The sequence below is a fragment of the Elephas maximus genome, chromosome 4 (genome assembly GCF_024166365.1).
Source record: "Elephas maximus indicus isolate mEleMax1 chromosome 4, mEleMax1 primary haplotype, whole genome shotgun sequence".
NCBI lineage: Eukaryota > Metazoa > Chordata > Mammalia > Proboscidea > Elephantidae > Elephas > Elephas maximus.
Window position 1 is genome coordinate 101,107,287 of NC_064822.1, and position 18,049 is coordinate 101,125,335.

The window sequence follows — 18,049 nt, forward strand, 5'->3', positions numbered from 1 at the left end:
CCATCTCCTCCCATGACTGACTGACCCTGGTTACCCACCTGGGGTCCCTGGATAGCGGGACTCTGAGATGGTAATAATATGGATCTATGAGTTGATTTTCTTTATTTCAAAAGTCCTTAAACAGGCTAAACAGGTTAACTAAAATGTCAGGTGTCCTTTCTTTAGGCTAGAATTTATTAACTTGATGCGATAATCCTAGGCTCTGATTGGCATGGCAATTTTATATATCTTTATTAATCAAAATGGGTAATGAATTAACATATAAAAGTGGGCAGTCAACACTCATTAACCATATACTTAAGACCTGAACACTGAACTCTAAATAAATGACACTTCCATTAAAATAAAAACTTAAAGTTGATACCCAAATGTTTGAAAACAGGGGGTCCTCAGGAGATGGGAAAGGATAAAAACAGCCTTTGGTAGTGAAAAGGCTGGAGCCAGTAGGCAATCTCGAAAGAAAAGCTGTTTGTCTCTCCTCCCACCCAAGATTCACCGTGAACTGGTGCTGGTGTCTCACACCCTCTAGGACCTGTGTCATCACTTTCTCTCTACTGACTCCCCTGGCCTTTGTCAACCACTCTCAGAGATTCTTATCTGGAAAGTAACCTTGTCTAGAACCTCGAACTACCATCCCTTTCTGACTTTACCATCTCTTAACTACTTGCTCCTGTCCTCATCACTCCTTGAGACAAGCACATTCTGGCTCCAGCCCTTAGAAGCTATGTGACACTGGCAAGCAGGTTACTTTTTTTGGCCTCGAATTTCTCATCTGTAAAACGAAGATAATGTAATGCCCACCTCATACTGTCATTATACTCATCCACTTGGTCTATGTGCAACACTCAGAACTGTGCCGGCCTGCCTCTTGTAAACTCTTGTTACTACAGTTGCTGTTACTCCTAAACCAGGGGCTGTGCCTCGATCCCAACTCGTGGCAACCCCACATGTGTCAGAGAACTGTGCTCCATAGGGTTTTCAATTTTTTGGAAGTAGATCACCAAGCCTTTCTTCTGAGGCACCTCTGGGTGAACCTCAACCACAAGTCTTTCAGTTAGAAGCTGAGTGCGTCACCCATTTCCACCACCCTTAATCAAAGCAAGTGGCCTTTTCTCAGTCCTCATTCTCTTTGATTCCGTCCACAGTATAGAGCACTATTTACTGATCTCCATCATCTTGCTCCTCGCTGAATCCTCCCAAGTGCTGCATCTCAGTATCTCTGCTAGCTCACCTTCCTCCTCCCGCCCTCAGTGTAGGGGTAGCTCTTCGGCCCCCCACTCTTGCTGCTCCACACGCTCCCTATTCTTTCTTTTTTAGGGTTTCTAGCCTGCAATGTCAGGCTAGATCCCACAGGGCATCTTTCAGATCTTTTTCCCCCAGTCTTTTCCATTTCACAAAACTAGAATTCCTTTGCATTATGAAATAGGCTCACCCTCATAAATACTACTCAGTAATGATCATGTCACTTAACATGTCACGTTTCTTCATCTGTAAGATGAGAAGGCTGGAGGGACAGATGATCCCTCAAGTTCCTTCCTGCTCAGAAAAATTTCCATAAAAATTCTTTTCAGACTCCAGCTCCCAGCTGGACCCCTCTGCAGATGTTTGCTGTTACCTCAAACTCCACATACCTGAAACTGAACACATCGTGTGACCCCACAGGCCGGCTTTTCTATTTCTGTTCAAGATAACATTCATTCTCCTCGTCACGCAGACTTGAAATCCAGAGCCACTTTAACCCCACCTCCTATCTACAGTCACCAGTTCCTGTCAGCATTCTTTCATAACATCCCTTCCTATCCTCTGGTTCCTTTCAGTTCCCACTGCCTCAACCATGACTTTGCCACGGTTGCTCGCTATCCACTGCTTCATGCCTTCTCCCATCTACAGGTGCAAGTTCTTCCTGAAAACCCCAGTCTTGCACATTCCCCTTCCCCGCTTGGCAATCATCAACTGTCCTTAATGTCTACAAGACGAGGCCTAACTTCTGGAAACTCGCATTCAAAGCCCAGATTGCTCATAATTATTCTTTAATTTTCTCTCCCACTACATACCATCTGAACCTTCCAGTGTTGAAACAAATCTACTCTTACGCAGTTCTCTGCTCTGTTCACACCACTCCCCGGGCCCTGAACACACTTACCTTACTGTCCCATCAAGCCCATCCCTGTGACACTTTTTTTTCAAAGCCAGTTTACCTGCTTGCACGCTTTACTGAACCTCAAGCCAGCCTCCTCTGTGAGGCCCTTCTACAGCAACCAGTCTGTGGCTTGTGATGAACTCTCTCAGCACTTTGTACAGACTGCCAGTTGCCATCAAGTCAGTTCAGGCTTATGGTGGCCCCATGTGTGTCAGAGTAGAACTGTGCTCTGCAGGGTTTTCAATGCCTGATTTTTCAGAAGTAGTTCACCAGGCCTGTCTTCTGAGGCACCTCTGGATGGATTCAAACCACCAGCTAGTAGGTTAGCAACTGAGTGCTTAACCATTTGCACCACCCAGGCACTCCTTTGTATAGATGCTCATTGGCTTATAACGAGAGTTCTCTTCTATTTAACCCCCTTTTTATGTAGTTATCCTTCTTTCTAATTACAACTTCAACTCCTTCAGGATAGGGACCACAAACCTCATCGCTCCCTAGCACATAACCCATTACCATCTAATCTATTCCAACTCATAGTGCCCCTATAGGACAGAGTAAGGCTGCCCCACAGGGTTTCCAAGCCTGTAATTTTCACAGAAGCCGAATATCACATCTTCCTCCCCTGGAGTGGCTGATGAGTTCGAACCCAGACCTTTCCGTTGGCAGCCGAGCGCTTAACCACTGTGCCACCAGGGCTCCCCCTAGCACCTGATGATAGTAAATATGTGTTAACAATCATCATGATGACTAAATTCAGAAAGGGAACTATGATCATCTGTCTACAGGCAAATATTTAGTGACCCGAGGGACAGATTACCAAATAAGCAAAGTACACACGGGCTTACTTGCGTTTACTTACTAAACTGTAGTACACAGTTTCACATGGATTTCACCACCCGTGAGTACCTTGCTTATTGGGTAATCCGTCCCTGAGTGATCCCCCAGAAAAACAGAACAAAAATGGGAACAAAAAGGAAGCACCATGTATAGTCCCACCTCACCGTTTTCACTAAGCCAGCTACCTTATTTCTTTTATATCTGATCTGGGCTTGTTGGGATTAATGTGAAAATACATTTAAAACTATAAAGTACTTGTCTTAGTCACCTACTGCTACTATAACAGAAATACCACAAGTGGATGGCTTTAACAAAGAAAAATTTATTTCTTTGCCGTAAAGTAGGCTAAAAGTCCAAATTCAGGGCATTAGCTCCAGGGGAAGGCTATCTCTCTCTGTCGGCCTTCTCATCAATCTGCCCCTGGACTAAGAGGTTCTCTATGCAGGGACCCCGGGTCCAAAGGACCCGCTCTGCTCCCAGCACTGCTTTCTTGGTGGTATGAGGTCCCCCTCTCTGCTTGCTTCCCTTTCCTTTTTATCTCTTGAGAGATAAAAGGTAATGCAGGCCACTCACCAGGGAAACTCCCTTTACATTGGATCAGGCATGTGACCTGGGTAAGGGAGTTACAACCCCACCCTAATCCTATTTAACATAAAATTACAATCACAAAATGGAGGCCACACAATTCTGGGAATCACGGCCTAACCAAGTTGCCACGTTTTTGGGGGACACAATTCAATCCATGACAGTACTATATAAATGGAAGTTATTTATCATTGATATTCTGACCACTGTGCCTGGAATATTTATGAGTTCCTGGCATGATCAGAGAAACAGATGTATTCAAGCAATGGTTCTCAACCAGAGACAATTTTAACTCCCAGGGGACATTTGGCAATGTCTGGAGACATTTTTTGGTTGTCACAAATGAGGGAGTGCTGCTGGCATCTGGGATGTAGAGGCCAGGAATACTGCTAAACATCCTACAAAGCACAGGATAGCCCCCCACCACAAAGAGTTGTCTGGCCGAAAGTGTCAGTAATGCTGAAGGAGAGAAACTCTGTGTTAAATGAAGCCACCGGGGGATGACTACCGTCCATCTCTGCTTGGGGCCGTGGGATGAGCTGCTAACTTCCTTGGACAGACGGCCCACTACATCCTATCCTGTTCACCATATCCCAACACTTGCTCCTGTTGTCGTTGTTAGGTGCCACCAAGTCAATTCTGACTCATAGCCACCTCCGGCGACAGAGTCAAACTGCCCCCATAGGGTTTTCTAGGCTGTAATCTTTATGCAAGCAGATCCTCAGGTCTTTCTCCCACAGAGATGCTGGTGGGGGGCGGGGGGGGGTGGATTCGAACTGCTGGGGGTTCGAACCGCCAAAATTTCGGTTAGCAGCCGAGTGTTTAACCACGGTGCCACCACAACTCCTTCACTTGCTCCTAAAAAATAGAAAAAAAAAAAAAAAACCTGTTGCTGTTGAGTTGATTCCAATTCATAGTGACCCTATAGGACGGAGTAGAACTGCCTCATAAGGTTTCCAAGGAGCAGCTGGTAGATTTGAACTGCCGACCTTTAGGTTGGCAGGGGAGCTCCTAACCACTGCACCACCAGGACTCCTCACTTGTTCCTAAACCAAACCTGTTGCCATTGAGCCGACTCTATGAGCGACTCATAGCAGCCCTCCTACCCCTCCATAATTCCCCGTTCTGAGAACCCTGTTCAATTTTCCATCCAAACCAAAACCAAACCCAGCGCCATCGAGTCAATTCCGACTCATAGCGACCCTATAGGACAGAGTAGAACTGCCCCATAGAGTTTCCAAGGAGCGCCTGGCGGATTCGAACTGCTGACCCTTTGGTTAGCGGCTGTAGCACTTAACCACTACACTACCAGGGTTTCCTCAATTTCCCATATGAATCTTTAAATGTCTGTTAGCAATATGCCCAGCCTATGTTGTCTGGAAATTTTCCTATCCGTATGTAGACGCTCAGAAACAACTCGGATTCCTCTAAGGCAAAAAATACAGATAAACTCCGGAAGTTAATTAAGTCAAGCTGTAACTCTGGATACAGGAGTGTAGACTGTATATCACATTAAAACACAAATACATTTGAAGCTTAATTTAACTAGAACGGTGAGTCTATCTGAATAGTGTACGAAAAAAATTAAAATTTTTTCTCATGAACTGAAAGTTAATAGATTTAAATAATTACTAAAAACTTACAGCATTGAGAATACTTCATTCAGCCTTTGAAATAATTCTTTTTCTTTGCACATACATGTTTTTGCTCTTATGATATTTCTAATCAAGGACTATTAAACTAAAAACAATAAATGGGAGTTTTGTTGTTTGTTTTTAAGCCTTAGCTAAGCTATGACAGAGTCCCAGAGTGGTGCAAACGGTTAATGCATTCAGCTGCTAACCAAAAGGTTGGAGGTTTGAGTCCACCCAGAGGGACTTCAGAAGAAAGGCCTGGAGATCTGCTTCTGAAAAATCAGCCATTCAAAATCCTATGGAGCACGGCCCTACTCTGATACACATGGGGTTGTCGTGAGTCAGAGTCCACTCGATAGGAATTTTTTTTTTTCTCACAATGACAACTTCCAACAAAATAGGAAAAACAAAAATAAGGAGAATTTTAAAGCATCGTGAAGTGGTGCATGTAAAGAGGGTCGTTTATGAAAGACTCATTTTAAAATATGCCTTTATTTGAAAAGAAAAAATAAAAAGACACTTTATAATTCAATACCAATTAATAGTTACAGTCCTTGAACTATCGCTTTCTTTTCTCAGGCCTCAGTTTCCTTGCCTTAAAATAAAAAAAAAGAAACCCCAAATCAGGCTCATTACCATACAGTCAATTCTCACTCATAGTGACCCTATTGGACAGAGTAGAATTGCCCCATAGGGTTTCCAAGGCTGTAATCTTTATGCAAGCAGGCTGCCACATTTTCTTCCCACACAGCGGCTGGTGGGTTCAAACTGCCAACCTTGCAGTTAGCAGCCGAGCACGTAACCACTACGTCACCAGGGCTCCTCCACCTTAAAATAACCAAACTAACCCTGTCGCCCTTGCGTCAATTCCGACTCATAGTGATCGCACAGGGCAGAGCAGAATTGCCCCACAGGATATCTAAGAAGCAGCTGGTGGATTAGAACTGCTGACCTTTTGGTTAGCAGCCTGAGCTGTTAACCACTACACCACCAGGGGGCAGTTCAATTAACTGATGATCTCTAAGATCTCTCTTCGTTCTAAAATTCTCTGAATTTATAATTCTATACACTGTTTCTTAATGCGACACCCTCAAAAATAGGAAAATGGGCTTGTGCACACTCTTTCAAATAGATGATTTAGAGCTCTGACTACACATAAGGATCACCTGGGGAGCTTTAAGAAAGTAACAATAATAAAGGGCACACTTCTGGCAGAGTCTGATTTCATTAACGTGGGATGGGATTGGTGGTGCAGTGGTTAAGTGCTGGGCTGCTAACCCAACCCACCAGCTGCTCTGGGGGAGAAAGACTTGGCAGTCTGCTTCCGTGCAGATTACAGCCTTTGGAAACCCTATGGGGCAGTTCTATTCTGTCCAATAGGGTCGCTATGAGCCAGAATCGACTTGACAGCAATGGGTAGGTAGGATGGGTCCTGAGCATGGGTATTTTCAGTTCTCTCCAGGGGATTCTAACGCGCAGATCCACAGATTTAAAGGTTAAAAACGCAAATGCAGCTAGTAGTGTCCAAAACCAAACCAAACCTACTGCCCTCGACTTGATTCCAACTCATAGCAACCCCGCAGGGTTTCCAAGGCTATAAAACTTTATGGAAACAGACTGCCACATCTTTTGCCCACAGAGTGGCTGGTGGATTTGAGCTGCTAGCCTTTTGGATAGCAGCCAAGCACTTTAACCTCTAAGCTCCCAGGGCTCCTTCTTGTTCTTATGTGCTCTTGAGTCAGTTCCAACTCACAGCAACCCTAGAGAACAGAGTAGAACTGCCCCACAGGGTTTCCAAGGAGCAGCCAATGGATTCAAACTGCTGACCTTTTGGTTAGAAGCCATAACTCTTAACTGCTGCGCCACCAGGACTCCTACAAGTGTCTAGGAAGGTATAAATGGTCAAATAAGACTAAGTAAAACAAAGAACTGGAGAACACATGTCCCATGTATTTCCCTCCAGCTGACAAGAGGAATGGGCCAGATGTTGCATTTTTTTTTTCCAAGAAATGTTAGAAATTCAGATCTTAATGAAATTCTGATTTTTAAATGTTGGCAATTTATTCCAAAAATTTTTGAAAGCAAGTACAGTCACACAAAATATACACACAGTTTAATCTGGTCCAATGGCCACCAGTTTGCAATCCCTGGCCAAAACAAAACTTGTTTAATAAAATTAAACACAACTTTTTCTCTATGCTCCACCGTCTCTCCCACTCAAAGCCTCTTTCCCTCATTCCTTGGGCCATAGCTTATCCCTTTCCTTTTCCTTTTTATGGTCTCTTTCTTTTCCAGTTCTTCTTCATCAATCCTAAGAGATGCAAACTGAGATCACACATTAAATCTTTATGTGGCTCTGGCTATATCACTGGACAGGCTTCTACACCTGGGAAAATTCAGGTTAAACATTGTAATCTGAGGCTATGGCTCCATGATGTCAGCAACTGGTTGGTTTAGTGCAATCAGGGAAAAAGGCAGTCAAGCTGGTAATTTGGCATTACTAAGATTGTATCAAGGAGCCTTGGTGGCGCAGTGGTTAAGTGCTTGACTCCTAACCGAAAGGTTGGCAGTTCAAACCCACTGGCCGATTTGCAGGAGGAAAAGATGTGGTGCCTGCTTCCATAAAAATTACAGCCTTGGAAACTCAATGGGGCAGTTCTACTCTATCCTATAGGGTCACTATGAGTTGGAAACAACTTGACAGCATTGGGGTTTTTAAGACTTTATCAAGCAACATATTGAGGTCCTCATTTAATTTCTGCTTTGGTTTGTTTTTAAATCTAAACCACTGCATACTAGAATTAACCTTGATCGGTTTTGCTTGTTTTTTGGGTTTGTTTTTATTTATTTACTTTTTTACTGTACTTTAGATGAAGTTTTACAGAGCAAATTAGTTTCTCATTAAATCATTAATACACAAATTGTTTTGTGACACTGGTTGCCAACACCATGACATGTCAACACTCTTCTCTTCTCGACCTTGGCCCCACTGCCAGCTTTCCTATCCCCTCCTGCCTTCTCATCCTTGCCCCTGGGTTGGTGTGCCCCTTTAGTCTTGTTCTGTTTTATGGGCCTGTCTAATCTTTGACTGAAGGGTGAACCTCAGGAGTGAATTCAGTACTGAGTTAAAAGGGTGTCCAGGGGCCATATTCTCGAGGTTTCTCCAGTCTCTGTCAGACCAGTAAGTCTGGTCTTTGTGAGTTAGAATTTGTTCTACATTTTCTCCAGCTCTGTCCGGAACCCTCTATTGTGATCCCTGTCAGAGCAGTCGGTAGTGACAGCTGGGTACCATCTAGTTGTGCTGGATGTTTTTGTTTTTTAATTCCTGTGCCTGGGCTTCACCCAGGCCAGTTAAATCTAAATCTCTGGGGATGGACTCTGGGCATTGGTGGCTTTTAAAAGAGCCCAGGTGAATCTAATATGAAGCCTGCACTGAGAATCACTAATCTAAACCCAACCCCTAAACCTGAAAATAAGTAATGTGTTTAGCTCCTGCTAAGAATGATCTTCAATAATTCTTTTAACTTGTTCAAGGATTTTCTCAGGACTATTCTCATTTTTTCTTCACAACTCTATGAGCTAGGCAGCTTGGATACTATTATTAGCATTGGACAGATGAGAAAATGAGACATATAAAAGTTAAATAAGTTGCTCAAGGGCACCCAGGTGGTTATTGGCAAAGACACATTGTAACCTCACTTGAAGCCAGGGCTTTGAACCAGTTGGTTCTGGTTCGAACCCTTGCTGAGACTGTGCATGTCCATCCCAGACACACTGAATCGGAACCTACATTTTAACAAGATCCCCAGGTGATTCTCACGTATAATAAATTTTGAGAACCACTGTTCTACTAGTGGTTCTCAGAACTGGTCCCTAACCAGCAGCCTTAGCATCACCTGGGAACTTGTTAGAAATGCATGTTCTCAGCAGGGGTTTGAACCACTTTCTTCTGCTTGAAGCAGAGTTTCCTGGCTGCAAGCCCAGTGCTAGCTTCCTCAATCATGTAGCCTTACCAATTATTTAATTCCTCTGCTGTTTGGAACTAACCCTGACACACGGGTTGTCACTAGAAAAGAAATGAATATAATGTGATCAATAGAAAACATTGGCCAGTGTTCCAAGTGGCCTTGCACTGAAGTTTATGATGCAATTTTTACTCTGTCTACCTCTACCAACATACTTCCTCCATCCCTATACCACATATCATAGATGTGTTCTTGAAGAGACTGAAAAGTTTCAGGTAGTTTCCATTAAGATATTATTTTCAGAAGAGTATTTTTAAAAGATTGAATAGTGATAGAATTTTAGAGGAACTTTACTAATCAACTTTCCCCAACTCCTCTGACAAATGAGAAACCTGAAGTTCCTTTTAATTCAATATATACAGAGAGCTTACATAGTGCCAAGTACTCCACATCCATTAGCTAATGAAATCTTCAGAATAACTCAAGATGGGTACCACCACCATCAGAAGGAGTGCTGGTAGCATAACGGTTAAAGCACTTGGCTGTTAACCAAAGGCTGGTGGTTCGAATCCATCAGCCACTCTGCAGGAGCAAGATTTGGCAGTCTGCTTCTGCAACAATCACAGCCTTGGCAACCCTATAGGGCAGTTCTTCTCTGTCCTATAGGGTTGCTGTGATACGGGTTGGAATTAACTTGACAGCAGTAGGTTTGGTTTTTTGTTTGTTTTACCACCACCATCATCATCATTCCCATTTAACAAGCTAAAAAAGAAAAAAAAAAAAAAAACCTGAAGTTTACAGATGCTAAGCAACTTGTTCCCAACAAGGAACTGCCAAAAAATTCAAGCCAGATTCAGAAAAGGATGTAGAATGAGGGATATCATTGCTGATATCAGATGGATCCTGGCTGAAAGCAGAGAATACCAGGAAAATGTTTACTTGTGTTTTATTTACTATGCAAAGGCATTCAACTCTGTGGATCATAACAAATTATTGATAACATTTTGAAGAATGGGAATTCCAGAACACTTAATTGTGCTCGTGCGGAACCTGAACATAGACCAAGAGGCAGTCGTTAGAACAGAATGAAGGGATAGTGTATGATTTAAAGCCAGGAAAAGTGTGTGTCAGGGTTGTATCAGTTCACCAAACTTATTCAATCTGTATGCTGAGCAAATATTCTGAGAAACTAGATTATATGAAGACGAATATGGCATCAGGATAAGTGGAAGACTCATTATTAACCTGCGTTATGCAGATGACACAACCTGGCTCGCTGAAAGCAAAGAGGACTTGAAGCACTTCCTGATGAAAATCAAAGACTACAGTATTCAGTATGAATTACACCTCAACTCAACAAAAATCCTCACAACTGGGCCACTAAACAACATAATGATAAACAGAGAAAAGATTGATGTTGTTGAAGATTTCATTTTACTTTGATCCACAATCAACACCCACGGAAGCAGCAGTCAAGAAATCAAAATGGTCAACAATATCATAAAGAGATGTATGAGATGGCTTAGCCAATGTCTCATAGTTCAATCCAACACGCATTTATTAAGTGCTGAGCATTAAAAAAAAAAAAAAATAGAGCATTAGGGGAACAATAATGAGTAAGACTGTTTTTTGCCCTCAAGAATCACCCAGAGGGAAAGACAAGATTAGCAAAAGCAGATTCTTGGCTTCTCAGGGTAAATGCATTGTGTGGAGTGGATTGCGACTCATAGCCACCCTATAGAACAGAGTAAAACTGCCCCATAGGGTTTCCAAGGCTGCTGCATCTTTCTCCCATGGAGCAGCTGGTGGGTTCTAACCTCCAACCTTTCAGTTAACAGTCAAGCTTCTTAACCACTGCACCACCAGGGCTCCTTTCTCAGAGCAAATAAGGCTACCTTAATTCAAAGAGTAGTATACAAAATATACATAAACAGCAACAGAATTTTAAAGAATTCAAAACACCTTTATAATCTATTAATCTTGTCTCCTGAATTATATTACTGTCAGGCAGAGTGTAATAAGTAAGGGTCTTTAAGTACTTGTCATTCCTCCTTCCCTGAGGGCTTCCCCTAATTAGTCAAATAGCTGATAACTTCTCATCCTTCAGGCTTCAGGGCCAATGTCATATCCTCACACAGGCCCTCCCAGCAGGTCACTCTATTTCAAGAGCACTCCCCCATCACATGATCCTGTTTTATTTTTTCATAGTATTAACCAATACCTGAAATTTATTTTATTTATATACGCATCTATTTTCTGTTTCTCCCACAAGAATGGAAGCTTCAAGGATGCAGGAACTTTATCTTGTTGGTGCTGCCTGCCACATAGTAGGAAACATTTATTGAATATAAGTGGGGGGGGGGGGGAGCAATAAACCGCATGGCCTCAAAACCAGGCCGTTTTCCAGATACCTAAGGCGACATATCAAGAATCCAGTGACTCAGAAGACCAAACCATTTTGAGCCTGGGGTGGAACCAGAATCCAGGGGCCCACACCAGACCAGTGCCCAGACTTGACTGTTTGGCATAGATTTAAGGAGTACCCAGCTGGCCTGAGATGTCGACAATGAGGCCACCAGCCACCAGGCTCAGGTCTTATTTCTGCTGTCCTTCTGACGTCAGAAACAGCACGAGTTCCCGCACAGTTTCTTCTACCAAGGTGACAAATTACAGTCTCACTGGGCCCTGAATTCTGCAAACCATAGACTTATTTTTCCCCTTACGTTAGAGACTAAAATATTAAAAAGCCCACTGCAGAGAAGTCAAATTCCCCTCCAAATGCAAATTAATAGGGTTTCCTAGCCGCGGGGTCTCTTGCACTTTTCCTACGTATATCACATATATATTCGTATAAGAATCCACAGAGGCAGCGGGTTTCCACTGAAAAAAGAGTTATAAAAACCCCGTGTCCACGCGGCAGAGCGAGACAGAAAGGACTCTCATTCGTAGCACCACCTTCCCCAGCTGAAGGCAGCCTGGGAAAGGCATCAGCGACGCCCTTACCGCGAAATTCTTTTTGCCGCCATATGCACTTGCACCTTCTCTGACAACAGTTCAGCTCACACCGAGGGGCAGGGAACTCCGCTGGGGAGCGGCGTCCAGGTAGCCCCGAAACCTGGGTTGGGGGGAGCCCAGTGGATGCCGAGAAGCGGACACGCGAGGAGACGGAAGCGGGGAGGGGCGAGCCGTGGCGCGCTCGCGGACGAAGGCGCGGGCGCTTTCCTCCCAGCAGCAACCCGGCGACTTGAAAGGCCTTTTGTGGCACCGCTTAGGGACGTGAGCGTGGTGCAGGGGCAGGGGAGGGGGCGTACAGGCGCGGGTAGGGGGTGAGGAGTTGAAAGGGAAATCAGAGGCGAGCGCAGTCCTCGCCCCGGCCGGGCGCAAGCGTAGGCCTTTTGTTTGCCGGCTGATCCCGGCTGGCTGAAGACTCCCCGCCTTTTTCCCCTGTCCGTTTCGCAGAGAGCCTCTTCAGGGCGGGGAAGGCCAGGGAGTCACTGCCAGCATCCTTTAGTAATTCCCCCCCGCATCCTTCTACTCCTCTTCGTTCCCGAGGGAGAAGCGACAAACGTGCTCCTGTTTACTCATGCTCCGAGGCTCCGCTCCCCGCCCGGGCGCCGGGGTGCCGGGGCGCCGGGGCGCCGGGCAGGCTGGCAGCCGGTCTGCGAGACCCGGCCCCCGCGCACTGCACCTCCCGGGCCATGACACGCTCTCCTCTGGGCCCTGGGGACACAGGAAGTTCCTCCAAGTGGCCGGTATTCAAACACTCCTCGTGTATGCTCCCTCAAGTCGGCTGCGCTCTTCCGCCGGACCGGGGTGGTCTCTGGCTCTTGTATAATTTAGCCAGACCTGGTGCCACACTCTGCTACCATGAAAACAGACCCGGAAAGTAGCTGTGGCCCCCGCAAAGGCGAAACCGGAGGACCCTGTTCTTCCTTACGCTGCCACGTGTGTTCGGAGATCGGGGGACCAGGACTTTTCCTTTCCTAAAAGCAAAATCTGCACGCTTCAGGCACAGCCGCGCTCTCCTCCCTTTCGCTCCCGCGCAGACCATTTCTACGTTACTGTCTCCTTTCACATCTAAAAATCCCTTTCCTCCCGCCGCCGCTCCCTCAGCCCTCCCCCGGAACAGAAAAGCGCCTTACCTCGAGAAATAAAGGAAAAGTGATTAAAAAAAAAAGGCGTCAAGGTGTCCGCCCTTCCGGGATTGTCGCCCCCGGCCGTTTTATGTCCTTTGTGTCAAGGTCTGGCTGCCTCGGCCGGCGGCTTGTAAAAGGCTGAGGATCCTGCTACGGCAGAAGGTGAGCCGCGTCAGCGAGGGCTGGGCGGGGAGGCTTGTTGTGGCGGATTTCCGAGGAAGGTGAGAGCGCAGGCTCCCGGCGACCTTCAGGCAGAGTGGTGTGGCTGCCCCTTCCGCAATCGCCTTGCTCTTCTCCTTTCGGGGCCGATTGCATCAGAATCTCCCCCCCCCCACACCAACCCCCACCCACACTTCTTGCCAGCCTCGCACTTACACAGACACGCTCGGGCGCTGAGGGTCTTGAGTCATATTCATTCCCCTACTGAGGGGCCCGTCGCCCTTGCGTATTCATGGTTCGTGGTGGTTTAACGGGGATATTCAGGCCATTTCTCCGCGTTCCGCGCACGGTCTCCTCCCCTCCCGAGCGCCCGCTCTTTGACCAAAGCTGCGTGTCACGGAGCCGTCCCCGTCACATGGTATCCCTGCTTGTGGCCGCGCCTTACTGTCTCCTTTTCGCCCCTCGCGGACGATGCAGCGACCGCGGCTGGAGGAGACTGAGCATTGGAGAAGGGATGAGGGAGGGGTTGCGTGGCGCGCGTGTGCCGGGCGCACGGATGGTGGAACGCGAAGTGGAGGCTGTTCACAGCTGGGGCACCTGCCCCGTGCCCTCCTGAGGCCTGGCAGCGGGCTCAGAACCCAGCTGCAGCGGCGGCTGTGGAGACTGGGATCCCCTGGGGATTGAGGTGGCGGCGGGGAGGGAGCGCAGGCAAAGGAAAGGGGGGTTGTGCGCTGGGGAAGAGGAGGCGGGCATTTTAGGGTACGCCAGTGCGGAGCCAGGCTAAGGTATCGAGGGGAGTTGCATTGTGGGAAGCGCGCAGCATAAGGATGGCCGCGAGAGCGACTGGTGCCAGAGCTGCTCCGGGAGCCGCTGACTGTGCTTGGAGCTGCGGGCAGCGAGGCCCCGAGGCGGCCCCTGTTGGAGGGAAGGGAACCTTGTGGCCATAGTAGCCGTGGGAGCAGGACCGCGGGCACCTTTGGAGATCCTTTGGCCCGTGGCGGGAGGCGATCCCCCTTTCTCGGACCCATCAGATCTCTCCAGGCCTCACCGAGATCTGCGCTGTGGAGTTGATCTTTGGGGACTGGATGGGACGCAACCCGAAGGATTTGCAGAGCTCCGAGTGCGCACCTGTCTGGGCGCGAAGAGGCCGGAGCTCGCTCCTACCCGCTTACCCTGGCGCGTCGGGGTTAACCGAGTTGGGGCGCTCTAAGTACCGGGGTCCGCGGGTAGGTGGGCAAATCAAGATGCAGGGGGCTGGGGCAAATGGGCCCGTTTCCCTTTCTCCTGTCTACCCTTTGTTTCAGGCGCAGCCCCTTTTATCTGACTGGGCACTTCCTTGCAGAGGAGTCTTGTTTCTTTAAAATGGCGACAGGAAATCCCACCTGCGCGTCAGCCAATTAAACTGTCATTTTAGCGCGAATTTGCGGCGTGGAAACTCGAAGGTTTTATTGACGGGATGGTTCAGTCTCCGTGTGCCATCAAAACAGGAAAGAGAGGATGAATCATAATTCAAAACTTAATCTACCTGCGGCCTTTCAAGGGGGCCGACTGAGTTGGCATTCTAATATGGAGTGGCTACCGCTTTTTAATCACAGCTGGAAAAGCGAAGAGGACAAATCTAATTTCAAACTCCTCATAACTGACTAAAATCCTCATTACTGCTGATGGGAGCAAATAGTCTTTATTAGTTCGATAATAGCTTCCCGAAAACCCCATTTGGAAGGCATGCTACACTTCTCTTGAGTAAGCCTGAGAAAATGAAAGATCAACTGCAAACAGAAGGAGACAAAGATGGGCAGCCTGGGTTGAAATTTACTTAATGCTTTCCTCGCCTGCTTAACTCCTGTCCTAGTCCTCAGTGTTTGCAAATTGTAAAAAAGGAGGGCTAGCACACACCTCATAGTAATGTTCTGCAATTATCCAAAAGTTTTTTTCCCTCTTCTTTACTAGAGAAGGAAACCCTGGTGGCCTAGTGGTTAAGAGCTAGGCTGCTAACCAAAAGGTCAGCAGTTTGAACCCACCAGGTACTCCTTGGAAACCCTATGGGACTGTTCTACTCTGTCCTATAGGGTCGCTGTGAGTCAAAATCAACTGGACGGCAAGGAGTTTGGTTTTTGGTTTTACTAGAGAAAGCTAATTTCATATGGAATTGCCAATTTTAATCCATGCATTCCTTGTTTGGCACAAATAATGCTTATAACTAAGGTTGTAAGCAGGTAAGAAATCTGAATAGGTGAACTATGAGCCATATCAAGGAGCCCTGGTGGCTCAGTGGTTAAGCCCTTGGCTGCTAACCAAAAGGTCTTTGGTCCACCAGCCACTCCCTAGAAGACAGGTGTGGTAGTCTGCTTCTGTAAAAACTACAGCCTTGGAAACCTAATGGGGCAGTTCTACTCTGTCCTGTAAGGTCATTATTAGAATTGATGACGTTTTGTTTTGGTATAAGCCATACCTTAATAAAAAATTTTAAAAATTGCCTCCAGTCCATTGGGACTCGTGACGACCCCACGTGTTACAGAGTAGAACTGCTATGTAGGATCTTCTTGGCAGTCCACAGCACAGGTGGGTGGGTGGGTTTGAGCCACCAACACTTAGGTTAGTAGTTGAAGGCAAACTGTTTAAGTCACCCAGGAACGAATATCTACCTTATTAAAGGCAGAATGTATATTAACCAGTGTTTGAAGAGAATTTGATCCAGAAACTATTGGTTCCAGTTTTAACTTATTTGCCAGTTTTTTTTTTTTTTTTTTTTATACACCAAAAAGACAGCAGTTATCTAGCACTTTTTGACCTGGATTCAGTAGCTATGAAATGAATACCTACTACACACCAGCTAAGGAGTCCTGGTGATGAAACGGTTATAGGCTCTCTACTAACCCAGAGTTGGTGGTCCAGATCCACCCAGCCACTCCTTAGGGGAAAGACCTGTCAATCTGCTCTTTAAAGATTACAGCCAAGAAAACCCTATGAGTCAATTCTACTCTGTCACATTGGGCCACTATAGGTTGAAAACTGACTCTCTGGCACTTAAACAACAACACGTGCCAGCTACTATGCTAATACTTGCAAATGTTATCTCATTTAATCCTTTAAGCAACTCTGCGAGATGGTATCCTCTTTGTATAAATAAGGAAGTAGATGGATTCAAAGAGGTTAAATTGGCCACGTGGTGAAGAAGGAGGTAGGGGGAGTGATTCCCCATTCAGCTCTGAATTCAAAGTCTTCTCAGGCTTAACCTCCATGCTACAATCATTTGCAGTCAGAAGCTGTTGGGTCTAGAGTTTAGAAAGATTTTCTCCCCTCTTTTTTTTTTTTTTTTACTAGACTTTAGTTAACAACCTGGAACTGCAGTGTAAACATCAACGTGGAGGCTGAATTGAAGGACTGTTGCTGTGTGGAGAAATAGGGGAAGGAAAATAATGTTCAAGACCAGGAAGAGTGCCTGGCAACCTCAACCTCGGTGTGAGTTTGTCTCCAGGACTTCTTATAGGTGAAACTTCCTTACAGAGGTCCATTCGGTAGCTTGGAGTCCCTGGGTGGTGCAAATGGAGGTTTGAGTCCCCCAGAGGTACCTCGGAAGAAAGGCCTGGTGATCCACTTTCCAAAAATCAGCCGTTAAAAAGCCTATATCCTATATGTCAGAGTTCTACTCTGACACACGTGGGGTTGCCGTGAGTGCGAACTGATGACACATGGTTTTTGTTGTTGTTGTTTTGTTTTTGTTTTTCAGTAGTTTAGCACCAAGCCGCCAGTGCTGTGGTTCTGGGCTAGGAGAAGGAGTGTCATGATGATGATTGCTCTAGTCACTGAGGGCTTACTGGGAGACAAGCAGCAGGTTAAGCACTTTACAGTACACCATTGCTAAGAGGTGTGGACTACTGTAATCCTATTTTCTGAGGTTGAAGAATTCATCCCAAATCACACAGCTCTACTTGGCACATCTAGGTCTTGAATCCAGAGCTCAATTAAAAGCCAGTTCTCTGTGCCTGGCTGTAAAATATCCCCCAATGCCAGAAAAACCGTTTGAAGGGTTAGGAGGTGGAAAGGTCCCAGGCCCCTCTGCCTTAGGTGGGAACCATTGCCCTGTTTCCAGGGAGTTCAGGAAGTCAATTTGCTGTGTAATTTGTGAGCCCTGTGGGTACTGTTGATGGGTATCTAATGTCATTTGTGGACCTTTCCCAATTGAGCAGATTTCCCAAAATGATACTAAGGTAGTCAGGACATACTATGTTTTATCGTGAACTGCCCAGTGGAGTTGAGAAAATAAATATTCTATGTCTCCTCTGAAAGTGAACGTGGGGAAGGTATCGGTACTGTGAAAGGAGAACTGGATAGCCTCAGGTTGCCTGTGAGTTTTCCAGTAGCTCCATAGGCCCTTTTTGTGTGATTCCAGAAAAGAGGGGCAGCTTCGTGAAGAAAGATTTATCACACCCCAAAAGGATTCAGCCTAAACTTAAGTCACATTTGCCATCATCCTGGCTTCACCCTGTACTCACCCGGGTTGCACTGACTCTCCATCTGGATTGCCCAATAGTACAGCTGTGGAAGGGGCCACCACCAGCTGTGTGCTTACAGAGAATGCGTACTTTTGTC

The 18,049-nt window shown here is 46.2% G+C and overlaps 1 protein-coding gene across 3 annotated transcripts in view; it reads right to left on the minus strand.

Annotated features, from left to right (window-relative positions):
• Positions 1 to 14,155, minus strand: part of SLC38A1 (solute carrier family 38 member 1) — an 82,748-nt gene extending 68,593 nt beyond the window's left edge. Inside the window, exon 1 of one of the 3 annotated variants that reach the window (XM_049882906.1) lies at positions 13,673 to 14,155. The gene's annotated coding sequence lies outside the window, so the exon portion shown is untranslated. Of the gene's footprint in view, positions 1 to 12,164; positions 13,272 to 13,303; positions 13,639 to 13,672 lie in introns of those variants that run through there. The other 2 variants (XM_049882905.1, XM_049882907.1) reach the window with 2 other exon arrangements.
• Between the last annotated feature and the right edge of the window lie 3,894 nt (positions 14,156 to 18,049).